The following is an 11,792-nucleotide window of genomic DNA, read 5'->3' as shown; positions in this document are numbered from 1 at the left end:
GTGATTTGCCATCTTCATACTTCACTTCTTCGGCTGGAGTACCCAGGGCTCAATTTTGGGTCCTGTTTTATTCAGCCTAAATGTCCATAACTTACCACATGTCTGTAGAAATATAAAGATGCAACCATATGCTGACGACACTGCATTATACTGTCATGCCAATTCAATTCAAGAAGCTGCTGCAATTCTCTCAGGAGCCACAGTGCCAGTGTCCCATTGGCTCCAAAACTGTTAAACAGTCTGTATGTTTTACTCCCGGCAGCCAACAGAGGAACAGCAACCATCAGTCATGGTGGATGCAGAGACACTTGATGTGGTTCAACACTTTAAGTACCTCGGGGTAATCTTTGATTCTAACCTCCATTTTAAGCAACACGTTAAAAAAGTCACAAATACAATTAAATTGAACTTATCAAATTTCAAACATGCGAGACCCTTCCTAACTATGGAGTCAGCGAAGACTTCTACGCATGCAGTGCTACTCCTTCGTATTTCCTACTGTTATACAACATGGTCACATACATCAGAGTGCAAAATCTTGGACTTTGATAGCTATCAGCTGTTTTTGGATGTCTGTCTCATCTTTAAGGTTTCCAAAGGATTAGCCCCTCCACTATTACAGGATTTCATAAAGACAGAATCCTCTAAAGCAGTGGTTTTCAATAGGTGAGGCTCGCCTCCCCTGGGGGGCGCCAAAGAGTCGCAGGGGAGGCGCGGCGAGCCGGCGAAAACGTGCAAAGAAATATAACGGTTTCTGTCAACATCTCAGTGTGTGAATAAGCAGGACTAATGAAAAATGCATCGTTTTCTGATACCACAACAGAAGTCAGCAGAAAGGGAGGAGCCCCCCAAAAAACGTAGGAAATACGATCCCGAATATTTAAAATTAGGGTTTACGTTTGTGGTCTGGTTCTGAGAGCGCACCTCTGCCGCAATGTGTAGTGTGTAAAGAGACATTGGCAAATGACAGTGTGCGGCCATGCAAACTGCGCCGTCATTTAGCAACGAAACACACGACTTTAGTTGACAAACCACTGGAGTTTTTTGAGAGGAAACTTGATGAATTGAGATCACAAAAAGCAGTAATGCGTTCGTTTGGCACCACTAACGCTAAGGCAACTGAGGCATCTTATCGAGCTGCTCTCCATATAGCGAAGGCAGGCAAGCCCCATACTGATGGAGAAACATTTCTGCTCCCTGTAGCTATAGATATGTGTTCTGTGATGCTGGGAGAAGCAGCTGCAGCTAAACTTGACACGATCCCAATGTCTGACAACACCATCCAGCGACGAATATCCGACATGGCTTACGATGTCAAAGAGCAGGTGGTGAACAGTGTTCGCAAAAGCTCCATCCACGCCATTCAACTGGATGAGTCCACTGACGTTGCACACTGCGCTCAATTGATGGTGTACGTCAGGTTTATCGAAGAGCAAAGTGTGCGCGAAGATTTTTTGTTTATGCGTTCCCCTCCTGCCCGCACAACAGCACATGAACTTTTCAAGGCCCTGAATGATTTTTACCAGGCCGAAGGCCTTGAGTGGAGTCGGTATTGTGGCATATGCACGGATGGGGCAAGGGCCATGACCGGCCGTCACAGCGGTCTTGTGAAACAAGTGCAGACCGTTGCCCCTGCCGCTGTTTGGAAACACTGCATCATTCATCGCCAGGCTTTAGCAGCAAAAACGATTCCCAACGAATTGCGTGCGGTTCTGGATAATGCAGTGAAAATTGTGAACACAATTAAATCACGAGCCTTAAACGCACACCTGTTTAAAATCCTGTGTGATGAAATGGGCGCTCAATTCAAGCAACTGCTCCTGCATTCCGAGGTGAGGTGGCTCTCTCGGGGAAAAGTGCTCACCAGGCTCTGCGAGTTGCGAGAAGAAGTCTACCTCTTCCTCACCGAGATTAACTCCCCTCTCGCAAAACATCTGGAAGACATGAACTGTTGGCATATCTGTCTGACATTTTCGAGCGGATCAACACCCTGAATACTTCTCTCCAGGGCAAAGAGTGCAATGTGTATACGGCACACGACCAAGTGTCCAGCTTCAGGAAGAAGCTGGATGTGTGGTGTGCCCGTATTGGAAGGGGCTCTGTTGAAATGTTCCCAACATTGGAGGATGCGCTGGAGAAGACAGCGCTGCCGCTTAGCTCTGTGAAACAGGTCATCAGCGCGCATCTGAGCAGGCTGCGTTAGAGCCCTGCACTCCCGCGGGACCCAACGCAAAGCAGTGCGACGCGGGACACATTTTGAAAGCTCATTGCGGGCGCGGGCGGGAGGGGGAGTACCTTGTGCGGGAGCGGTGATAAGCTGCAGTCCCGCTAACTAAAAACGTGAGAGGAAACTGAGAAACTGAGAAGAAATAAAGCCTAACTAAAAGAAGTTCAAAAGCGCAATCTATCTCTCCTTTTATTCAGGAGATGCGCATTGCACAAGGACGAGGGGCAGGGCAAGCTACTTAAATAATAATTGGATTAGATGTTACATTTTCAACATTCTGGGTTTAGAAAATGTAGGGTAATTAACAACACATATTGTTTTCATTCCACTTGAGCTGTCACCTTATCGTGGTGGGGGGGTTTGCGTGCCCCAATGAGTCTGGGAGCTATGTTGTCTGGGGCTTTAAGCCCCTGGTAGGGTCACCCATGGCAAACAGATCCTAGATGAGGGACCAGACAAAGAACAGCTCACAAGACCCCTATGATGAATAATATTTATGGACACCGTGTTCCCTTGCCCGGACGCGGGTCACCGGGGCCTCCCCCTGGAGCCAGGCCCAGGGGTGGGGCCCGCCGGCGAGCGCCTGGTGGCCGGGTCTGTGCCCGTGGGGCTCGGTCGGGCACAGCCCGAAGAAACGACACGGGTCCCCCTTCCTACGGGCTCACCACCCGTGGGAGGGGCCATGGGGGTCGGGTGCAATGTGAGCTGGGCGGCAGCCGAAGGCAGGGACCTTGGCGGTCTGATCCTCGGCTACTGAAGCTGGCTCTTGGGACGTGGAACGTCACCTCTCTGCTGGGGAAGGAGCCTGAGCTGGTGCGCGAGGCTGAGCGGTTCCGGCTAGATATAGTCGGACTCACCTCGACGCATGGCTTGGGCTCCGGAACCAGCCTCCTCGAGAGGGGTTGGACTCTCTTCCACTCTGGAGTTGCCCGCGGTGAGAGGCGTAAAGCAGGTGTGGGCATACTTATCGCCCCCCAGCTGTGCGCCTGTACATTGGGGTTTACCCCGGTAGACGAGAGGGTAGCCTCCCTCCGCCTTAGGGTGGGGGGACGGGTCCTGACTGTTGTTTGTGCTTATGCACCGAACGGCAGTTCAGAGTACCCACCCTTTTTGGAGTCCCTGGAGGAGGCACTAGAGAGTGCTCCTCCGGGAGACTCCCTCGTCCTGCTGGGGGACTTCAATGCTCACGTGGGCAATGACAGTGAGACCTGGAGGGGCGTGATTGGGAGGAACGGCCCCCCCGATCTGAATCAGAGTGGTGTTTTGTTGTTGGACTTCTGTGCTCGTCACGGATTGTCCATAACGAACACCATGTTCAGGCATAAGGGTGTCCATATGTGCACTTGGCACCAGGACACCCTAGGCCGCAGCTCGATGATCGACTTTGTAGTCGTATCATCGGACTTGCGGCCGTATGTCCTGGACACTCGGGTGAAGAGAGGGGCGGAGCTGTCAACTGATCACCACCTGGTGGTGAGTTGGCTCCGCTGGTGGGGGAGGAAGCCGGTCAGACCTGGCAGGCCCAAACGTATTGTGAGGGTCTGCTGGGAACGGCTGGCGGAATCCCCTGTAAGGAGGAGTTTCAACTCCCACCTCCGGCAGAGCTTCAACCATGTCCCGGGGGAGGTGGGGGACATTGAGCCCGAATGGGCCATGTTCCGTGCCTCCATTGTTGAGGCGGCCGACCGGAGCTGTGGCCGCAAGGTGGTCGGTGCCTGTCGTGGCGGCAATCCCCGAACCCGCTGGTGGACCCCAGTGGTGAGGGAGGCCGTCAAGCTGAAGAAGGAGTCCTATCGGGCCTTTTTGGCCAGTGGGACTCTGGAAGCAGCTGATGGGTACCGACAGGCCAAGCGGAACGCAGCCTCGGCGGTTGCTGAGGCAAAAACTCGGGCTTGGGAGGAGTTCGGGGAGGCCATGGAGAACGATTTCCGGACGGCCTCGAGGAGATTCTGGTCCACCATCCGGCGGCTCAGGGGGGGGAAGCGGTGCATCGTCAACACCGTGTATGGTGAGGGCGGGGCTCTGCTGACTTCAACTAGGGACGTCGTGAGTCGGTGGGGGGAGTACTTCGAGGGCCTCCTCAATCCTACCGACACGCCTTCCGATGAGGAAGCAGAGTTGGGGAGCTCGGACGTGGGACCTCCCATTTCTGGGGCTGAGGTTGCCGAGGTGGTCAAAAAACTCCTCGGTGGCAAGGCCCCGGGGGTGGATGAGGTCCGTCCTGAGTTCCTCAAGGCTCTGGATGTTGTGGGGCTGTCTTGGTTGACACGCCTCTGCAGCATCGCGTGGACATCGGGGGCAGTGCCTCTGGACTGGCAGATCGGGGTGGTGGTCCCCCTCTTTAAAAAGGGGGACCGGAGGGTGTGTTCCAACTATAGGGGGATCACACTCCTCAGCCTCCCTGGTAAGGTCTTTTCGGGGGTACTGGAGAGGAGGATCCGCCGGATAGTCGAATCTCGGATTCAGGAGGTGCAGTGTGGTTTTCGTCCTGGCCGTGGAACAGTGGACCAGCTCTATACCCTCCGCAGGATCCTGGAGGGTGCATGGGAGTTCGCCCAACCGGTCTACATGTGTTTTGTGGACTTGGAGAAGGCGTTCGACCGTGTCCCTCGGGGACTCTTGTGGGGGGTGCTCCGGGAGTATGGAGTGCCGGACTCCTTGATATGGGCTGTTCGGTCTCTGTATGACCGGTGTCAGAGTTTGGTCCGCATTGCCGGCAGTAAGTCGGACATGTTTCCTGTGAGGGTTGGACTCCGTCAGGGCTGCCCTTTGTCACCGATTCTGTTCATAATTTTTATGGACAGAATTTCTAGGCGCAGCCAGGGCGTTGAGGGGGTCCGGTTTGGCGACCTCAGAATCGGGTCTCTGCTTTTTGCGGACGATTTGGTTCTGTTGGCGTCGTCAGGCCGTGACCTTCAGCTCTCACTGGAGCGGTTCGCAGCCGAGTGTGAAGCGGCTGGGATGACCATCAGCACCTCCAAATCTGAGACCATGGTCTTCAGCCGGAAAACGGTGGAATGCTCTCTTCGGGTCGGGAATGAGATCCTTCCCCAAGTGGAGGAGTTCAAGTATCTCGGGGTCTTGTTCACGAGTGAGGGACGAATGGAACAGGAGATTGACAGACGGATCGGTGCGGCGTCTGCAGTGATGCGGGCTCTGCACCGGCCCGTCGTGGTGAAGAAGGAGCTGAGCCAGAAGGCGAAGCTCTCGATTTACCGGTCAATCTATGTTCCTACCCTCACCTATGGTCACGAGCTGTGGGTAGTGACCGAAAGAACGAGATCGCGAATACAAGCGGCCGAAATGAGTTTCCTCCGCAGGGTGTCTGGGCTCTCCCTTAGAGATAGGGTGAGAAGCTCGGTCATCCGGGAGGGGCTCGGAGTAGAACCGCTGCTCCTCCGCATCGAGAGGAGTCAGATGAGGTGGCTCGGGCATCTGGTGAGAATGCCTCCTGGACGCCTCCCCGGTGAGGTGTTCCGGGCCCGTCCCACTGGGAGGAGGCCCCGGGGAAGACCCAGGACACGTTGGAGAGACTATGTCTCTCGGCTGGCCTGGGAACGCCTCGGGGTCCCCCCAGAAGAGCTGGAGGAAGTGGCCGGGGACAGGGACGTCTGGGTCTCTTTGCTCAAGCTGCTGCCCCCGCGACCCGATCCCCGGACCAGCGGAAGATAATGGATGGATGGATGGATGGATGTTTGCATTTAAATCAATGTAACGTGAGCTGTAGGCTTATTTATTTATTCTCAAATCCACTCAAAGTAGAGGGCGGGGCTCCTCCACGCTGTGTTTAAAATCATATTAACTAAAAATATATACTTTTACTTCCAAGAATGGAAATGTGAGGAGTGGCATATAACATATGTACAATGTATTATTCCCGGTAGATTTTGGTAGGTATGTTGGGTAGGCTTATTGCTGTAAAGCCTCAGCTGCTTGTGCCATCTAATGCGCTCCTGCACCGTGTGCACCACAGTGGTGTGCGCAGCTAAGATCATGTTTCTTTCCTCAAGCCAATGACAAGAACTTCCGTGAGAAGTAACGCGAATGTCTGAATCATGCGGGAATTGCGAGCGAGAGCGGGACAAAATATGACAGGTGCGGGCAGGAGCGGGACTAAAAATCCTATCTTTTTGCGGGAGCGGGAGTGCACAATGCGGCAGCGGGCGGGCGCGGGACCAGTTCGGACAGTATTTCGGAGAGGAGCCACTGGGAAACCAGTGGGTCAGAAACCCCTTCTCATTCCCACCCACAGTCCGAGATGATCTGAGCATACAAGAGGAGGCTATTGTTGAGCTCAGCTCAAATGTGGACTTGAAACAGAGACTGGTGGAAATGCCGATTACGCGATTCTGGTTGAGTGTCGAGAGCGAGTTTCCCCATGTGTCCGCAAAAGCCATGAGAGTCCTGATCCCCTTCACCTCCACTTACCTGTGTGAATGTGGGTTTTCTGCTCTCACCCTGATCAAAAATAAATACCGGTCAAGGCTACAAGTACAGAATGACTTGGGGCTGTTTCTGTCTTCTGTACAACCCCGCATTGAACAGCTGTGCGCATCAAAGGCGCGTCCGCATTGTTCGCATTGAGAACGCTTGAGAAGATGGTTGTTAAAATAGCAACAGGTTTAAATTGTGTATAATTAGCCTAAAAAGTAAATCAGAATCTGGAATATGTTGACGTCTATCTTTATTATTATCATCATTTTATTATTATTATTATTATTAGGCCTATTATTATTATTTCAGTTGACGTCTCCTGTTGACATGAGTTAAGTTGGACATTGGCGTCTGTTTAGTCTGCTGTTGAAAATGATCGTTTATGAAATTGTTCTAATGACAGTTCAATTTTAGGCCATCTGTTCCCTCTGTTCGTGATGTTTCAGTAGGCTAAAAGTAGCCTCTAAGATGGAAATATTTGGATGGACATTTTATGAATAAGCCTTTTCTATATGAATGTAGGCTACTTTGTTAAAAGAAATACAATTAAAAAAAATACATGTATTGGGCTATCAGTTGTTTTTGAAACACACCATTGTAGGAACACAAAGGAAAGATGCATTTACTGTAGGGACCTGGGGGGGGGCTTTGTTATCTTTACCTATTACAAGGGGAGGCTCACATTCAATGAATTTGAAACCCCCTGCTCTAGAGTAAACACCAGAGCACTAGAGGACACTGATGTGCAATGATGCAGGACTAAGTTTGGCCAAGTGGTGGAGTCCATCAGAGGAACAGTGCTGGAACACACTGCCAACTCGTGTTAGAAACTGGGACAATTCAACCACCTTTAAAAAGACCCTTAAACAGTGGTTGAAAACAGGCAGAGCTGCTCTCATGGGTCACCTCTGCGTCTTTTCTCTTTTGTGTACGGACTCTTAACTTTGATGTGAATCCTTCCAGATATTTTCTGTTTGTTTGTTTTTTAGTTTTTTGTCATGATGTATTGTCTGTATGTTTTTATGATACCTGCCTGAGGACAACGGATGAAATTTAGATACATAGATGCTTTGCTGATATGTTGTTTAATGTGCAGTGTCCTAACCAAATAAATAAGAAATACAATAAAAACGTCCTCCACACTGACCTGTGGCCCGGTGGACCCAGAGGATGAGCGGGCTCGTTTCCTGGTGGAGGGGTTCAGCTCCTGGTTCTGCTCCTGGTACTGCTCCTGGTACTGCTCCTGGTACTGCTCCTGGTACTGCTCCTGGTACTGCTCCTGGTTCTGCTCCTGCTTCAGTTCCTGGTGCTTCAGCTCCTGATCCAGCTCCTGGTACAGCTCCTGGTTCAGCTCCTGGTTCAGCTCCTGGTTCAGCTCCTGGTTCAGCTCCTGGTTCAGCTCCTGCTTCAGCTCCTGCTTCAGCTCCTGCTTCTGCTCCTGCTTCTGCTCCTGCTTCTGCTCCTGCTTCTGCTCCTGATCCAGCTCCTGATCCAGCTCCTGATCCAGCTCCTGATCCAGCTCCTGGTTCAGCTCCTGGTTCTGCTCCTGGTTCAGCTCCTGGTTCAGCTCCTGGTTCAGCTCCTGCTTCTGCGCCTGGTTCTGCTCCTGGTACAGCTCCTGCTTCAGCTCCTGCTTCTGCTCCTGGTTCTGCTCCTGGTTCTGCTCCTGGTTCTGCTCCTGGTACTGCTCCTGCTTCAGCTCCTGGTTCTGCTCCTGGTACTGCTCCTGCTTCAGCTCCTGCTTCAGCTCCTGCTTCTGCTCCTGGTTCTGGTCCTGGTTCTGCTCCTGCTTCAGCTCCTGGTTCTGCTCCTGGTACTGCTCCTGCTTCAGCTCCTGCTTCAGCTCCTGCTTCTGGTTCTGCTCCTGGTTCTGCTCCTGGTTCTGCTCCTGCTTCAGCTCCTGGTTCTGCTCCTGGTACTGCTCCTGCTTCACCTCATGGTACTGCTCCTGCTTCTGCTCCTGCTTCTGCTCCTGCTTCTGCTCCTGCTTCTGCTCCCGGTTCTGCTCCCGGTTCTGCTCCCGGTTCTGCTCCTGGTGCTTCAGCTCCTGATCCAGCTCCTGGTTCTGCTCCTGGTTCAGCTCCTGCTCCTGCTTCTGCTCCTGGTTCAGTTCGTGGTGCTTCAGCTCCTGATCCAGCTCCTGCTTCAGCTCCTGCATCAGCTCCTGGTTCTGCTCCTGCTTCTGCATCAGCTCCTGGTTCTGCTCCTGGTTCTGCTCCTGCTGCTCCATTCTGGTTCTCCGACTGATGGACTCTACAACAGTCAGCACATACGATAAGATCCAGCTGTCAAGTGCAGCATGTTAAACCACACCCACTTTTCTTCTTCTCTTGATAACCTTTCTGCACAGTTTTTAACCATCCAGTCACATTCCATTAAACTCATTACTGTGCTTTTTATTTAAATCCCTGTGAACTGTAAAATGCTTCTTTAAAGACCCACTAAGGTCACAGTTCAAAATATTTGTAGCTTTTTGATCAAATTCAGAAAAAAAATGTAATAAAATACTCTGTAGACCGAGACCCACTGTGTGCAATATCCCATAAATCTCATCTGAGTCAGTGTAAGGCTTTGCGGTAAGACGTATTGCATCACTTCCTGTGACCTTCCTTGTGTACTGTGGAATTTCTTGGAGTACTGATTATCACTTTATTTCTACCTATAACTTACACAATTTTGCATAGTTAAACTCTATAGCTTACCGTTCTGTTCTAACACACTCCTACAGATCTTTAATCTTTATTTTCACTTTTTAGCGGTGTGTCTGGTTCTCTATCTTAGCATGGCTACCAGTTCTCTCCCTTCATCTCCTGCTTTCACCTGCTCCGTGTGTCAGATGTTTAGGTACTCCTCGGACTCCTTTGGTGATAATGGTACATGTAACAAATGTAGTCTTTTTGTAGTTTTGGAGGCGAGGTTATCGTAATTGGAAGCTCGGCTCTGCACTGTTGAAAATCAACCGATAGCGAGCCAGGTCCCTTTAGCCAGTGTGGAGCCACCTAGCGTAGCTAGCTCAATTAGCCTCCCCCTAGCAGAACCTGAGCAGCCGGGATTACAGGGTGGCTGGGTGACTGTCAGGAAGAGGCATAGCTCTAAAGTCAAGCCCGTTGTTCACCATCGACCTGTCCACGCTTCAAATAGATTTTCCCCACTCAGCGACACACCCACTGAGGACAAAACCCTGGTAACTGGCAGCTCTATAGTCAGAAACGTGGCATTAGAGACACCAGCGGCCATAGTCAAATGCATTCCGGGGGCCAGAGCGGGCGACATAGAATCCTATTTAAAACTGCTGGCTAAGGATAAACGTAAATACGGTATAATAATTATTTTATATTAATATAATTATAATATATAATATATTATATAGTTACGCCAATCGGCGGTCACTAAAATTAATGTTGTATCGGTGTGTAATTTTGCCCAAACAATGTGGGACTCCGTAGTTTTCTCTGGACCCCTGCCAAATCTGACCAGTGATGACATGTTTAGCCGTATGTCCTCCTTCAACTGCTGGTTGTCTAGATGGTGTCCAGCAAACAACGTGGGCTACATAGATAATTGGCAATCTTTCTGGAGAAAACCTGGTCTGATGAGGAGAGACGGCATCCATCCCACTTTGGAAGGAGTTGCTCTCATTTCTAGAAATATGGACACATTTATTTGTGCTTTAAAGCCGACTGCAAGAAAGCTGGAGAGACAGTGGCGTTCCTCTAATTTACAATTAACACAAAAGGAGCAAATCCTCCTAATATCCTAATATTCTCCTGTCAGTTTGGGAGGCAGAGCCTTCAGTTATCAGGCCCCTCTGTGTGGAACCAGCTGCCAGTTTGGGAAACAGAGCCTTCAGTTATCAGGCCCCTCTGTGTGGAACCAGCTGCCAGTTTGGGAAACAGAGCCTTCAGTTATCAGGCCCCTCTGTGTGGAACCAGCTGCCAGTTTGGGAGACAGAGCCTTCAGTTATCAGGCCCCTCTGTGTGGAACCAGCTGCCAGTTTGGGAGGCAGAGCCTTCAGTTATCTGGCCCCTCTGTGTGGAACCAGCTGCCAGTTTGGGAGACAGAGCCTTCAGTTATCAGGCCCCTCTGTGTGGAACCAGCTGCCAGTTTGGGAGGCAGAGCCTTCAGTTATCAGGCCCCTCTGTGTGGAACCAGCTGCCAGTTTGGGAGGCAGAGCCTTCAGTTATCAGGCCCCTCTGTGTGGAACCAGCTGCCAGTTTGGGAGGCAGAGCCTTCAGTTATCAGGCCCCTCTCTTGTGGAATAAGCTGCCAGTTTGGGAGACAGAGCCTTCAGTTATCAGGCCCCTCTGTGTGGAACCAGCTGCCAGTTTGGGAGGCAGAGCCTTCAGTTATCAGGCCCCTCTGTGTGGAACCAGCTGCCAGTTTGGGAGGCAGAGCCTTCAGTTATCAGGCCCCTCTGTGTGGAACCAGCTGCCAGTTTGGGCGGCAGAGCCTTCAGTTATCAGGCCCCTCTCTTGTGGAATAAGCTGCCAGTTTGGGAGGCAGAGCCTTCAGTTATCAGGCCCCTCTGTGTGGAACCAGCTGCCAGTTTGGGAGGCAGAGCCTTCAGTTATCAGGCCCCTCTGTGTGGAACCAGCTGCCAGTTTGGGAGGCAGAGCCTTCAGTTATCAGGCCCCTCTCTGTGGAACCAGCTGCCAGTTTGGGAGGCAGAGCCTTCAGTTATCAGGCCCCTCTCTGTGGAACCAGCTGCCAGTTTGGGAGGCAGAGCCTTCAGTTATCAGGCCCCTCTCTTGTGGAACCAGCTGCCAGTAAATGTCCGGGAAGCAGACACCCTCTCTACTTTTAAGACCAGGCTTAAAACTTTCCTTTCTGATAAAGCTTATAGTTAGGGATGGCTCAGGTGATCCTGAAACATCCCATAGTTCTGCTGCTTTAGGCCCAGACTGCCGGGGGAGCTCATCTGTCACACCAGGGTTCTAGCTAGCGCAAACTTGCGTCACGGCCCGCTACGCTATAATTTTGGACCACTACGCTTATTTCCAATACAGCATAATGACATTTTGTCTGTATTTATTTGTACAATAACGCCAGATCAATGCCATTTTCACCTTTCTGACAAACTTGACACATTTTTCGCGAAGGCAGCCAAGATGGGTTGCGCTGCCTGTCAGTA

This window comes from Odontesthes bonariensis, chromosome 2 (assembly GCF_027942865.1).
Source record: "Odontesthes bonariensis isolate fOdoBon6 chromosome 2, fOdoBon6.hap1, whole genome shotgun sequence".
Lineage (NCBI taxonomy): Eukaryota > Metazoa > Chordata > Actinopteri > Atheriniformes > Atherinopsidae > Odontesthes > Odontesthes bonariensis.
This window is presented reverse-complemented; position numbering follows the sequence as displayed.